Source organism: Aedes albopictus, chromosome 3 (genome assembly GCF_035046485.1).
Source record: "Aedes albopictus strain Foshan chromosome 3, AalbF5, whole genome shotgun sequence".
In the NCBI taxonomy this organism is placed as follows: domain Eukaryota; kingdom Metazoa; phylum Arthropoda; class Insecta; order Diptera; family Culicidae; genus Aedes; species Aedes albopictus.
The window spans coordinates 323,705,281-323,707,934 of record NC_085138.1 but is presented as its reverse complement, the minus strand read 5'-3'; the positions used below and the strand labels follow the sequence as shown (position 1 = coordinate 323,707,934).

The 2,654-nt window shown below is 38.8% G+C and overlaps 1 long non-coding RNA gene across 1 annotated transcript; it reads left to right on the top strand.

Moving 5' to 3' along the window:
- The first annotated feature begins 1,420 nt into the window (after positions 1-1,420).
- Positions 1,421-2,346, top strand: LOC134291526 (uncharacterized). Its single transcript, XR_009999138.1, has 2 exons — positions 1,421-2,176; positions 2,237-2,346. It is a non-coding gene; the product is annotated as an uncharacterized LOC134291526 (long non-coding RNA).
- Positions 2,347-2,654: the final 308 nt, after the last annotated feature.

Below are 2,654 nucleotides of genomic sequence, written 5' to 3'. Positions count from 1 at the left end.
GGGCTGACAAAATTGGGTTCATACTGTATCGATTTATTTACATACTTGGTACAATTCGTAGTTCATGCAACGCCGCCATATGCCGTGATCCTGGTTAGCAGCGAGTATTGTTCGCAGTTAATGTGCTTACTTTAAATTACTCTAAAATGGGTGTTTGTCAAATCTCCTAAGTATAGAATCCAAACACCTCATGTATGAACAGTTAATCGATCTTTTGGGTGGCTTTCTCAGTCTTTAAGTCGAGAACGAAATGTTTCTTACTCTCCCGACGTTTCGGCCGAAGGGTTTTGGCCTTTCTCAAGGGTCGCTAAAACATGTATTTAACACTTTACATATAACATTTAACATAAAACATATAACTACTCACTAGTGTCTATCGTCTCCCGTGTATATAGTTGCCTAACCATTTGTGTTTGGCCTGCCTTTTCATTACCTGTCTGTTATAATATGGTTATTATTTTGGATTTGATGCACAATTTTACCTAACTTACTGTTTTTTAAAGGTTTTTTAAATATATTTAGTTTTGATTGGACTTCACAGCACTGGTAACGATCGTTTCAAAATGGTTGGTGAATTTTGTGGTGATTATGGATCACGTTCATCGGTTTCATTTAGGAGGTGTGGAATTGGTTCCATTGTTGATATGGCTGGGGTTTGTCTACGTGTGGTGGACTGTTTAATTGTGTGGAATAGTCCTGCGTACGTTGTACTTAGACCTTGTATGTCTGTACGGTGGTTGACTGTGTTAGGTGTATTGGTAATGTGACACATCTCTAGTGTTGGTAGTGTTGATTTTCTATTGGCCCTATCGAGAATTTTTGGGTTTGCAACATTGAACATATGGTTGTTTTCAATGACATGTTTCATTAATGCCGTTTTTTCGCCTAGTCTTAGGATTTCTTCATTTGTGTGTGTGTCATTGCTTTGGATTAATTTGGTGTATTGGTTAACATTGCTCTTGTGTCCAGACATTCTAGTTTTTAACTGGTTTGTGGTCATTCCAATGTATGTTTGTTTACAGTCTGTGCATTCTAGACTGTAAATAACGTTGCATTGGTCGAGTATAGGGAGGGGGTCTTTAACTGATCGTAGGATGTTATTTGTGTTTTTTAAAGTTTTGTAGGCAATTCGTACCTGTGGAAAATCGGCTTTTAGGATGTTGGCGATTGTAGGACTGAGATTTTCAATGAAGGGGATGCTTCTGTATTCGGTGAGCTGCTGAGCGTTGGTTGTGGAAGGTGGTGGTCGCTGCTGGGGTTGGATGGCTGGAGTGTTTTGGTCCAACCCCAGCAGCGACCACCACCTTCCACAACCAACGCTCAGCAGCTCACCGAATACAGAAGCATCCCCTTCATTGAAAATCTCAGTCCTACAATCGCCAACATCCTAAAAGCCGATTTTCCACAGGTACGAATTGCCTACAAAACTTTAAAAAACACAAATAACATCCTACGATCAGTTAAAGACCCCCTCCCTATACTCGACCAATGCAACGTTATTTACAGTCTAGAATGCACAGACTGTAAACAAACATACATTGGAATGACCACAAACCAGTTAAAAACTAGAATGTCTGGACACAAGAGCAATGTTAACCAATACACCAAATTAATCCAAAGCAATGACACACACACAAATGAAGAAATCCTAAGACTAGGCGAAAAAACGGCATTAATGAAACATGTCATTGAAAACAACCATATGTTCAATGTTGCAAACCCAAAAATTCTCGATAGGGCCAATAGAAAATCAACACTACCAACACTAGAGATGTGTCACATTACCAATACACCTAACACAGTCAACCACCGTACAGACATACAAGGTCTAAGTACAACGTACGCAGGACTATTCCACACAATTAAACAGTCCACCACACGTAGACAAACCCCAGCCATATCAACAATGGAACCAATTCCACACCTCCTAAATGAAACCGATGAACGTGATCCATAATCACCACAAAATTCACCAACCATTTTGAAACGATCGTTACCAGTGCTGTGAAGTCCAATCAAAACTAAATATATTTAAAAAACCTTTAAAAAACAGTAAGTTAGGTAAAATTGTGCATCAAATCCAAAATAATAACCATATTATAACAGACAGGTAATGAAAAGGCAGGCCAAACACAAATGGTTAGGCAACTATATACACGGGAGACGATAGACACTAGTGAGTAGTTATATGTTTTATGTTAAATGTTATATGTAAAGTGTTAAATACATGTTTTAGCGACCCTTGAGAAAGGCCAAAACCCTTCGGCCGAAACGTCGGGAGAGTAGGAAACATTTCGTTCTCGACTTAAAGACTGAGAAAGCCACCCAAAAGATCGATCAAACATCCAGTCGAAACCCTCTTGAAACTATGAACAGTTATATTTTTTGTATGGATAGTTATGGTAGATCTCTATCGCTTCCTCTGAATTACGACGTAAACTCCTCAAACCCCCTTTCAGCTACTTACTAAGTGCTTGAAGCAAACTCATTGAAACCCGAAACCTGAGTTTTTGCGGCACCTCATTGATTAATGAAACAGTAAACTCATGGTTAGCCACGAGTAAAATCATTCCACAGCAATACTATTATAAGTTTTACGTTTTGTTTCAAAGCCATCATTGAAACAATACTACTAAACTGTTGTGGCTTTTCAG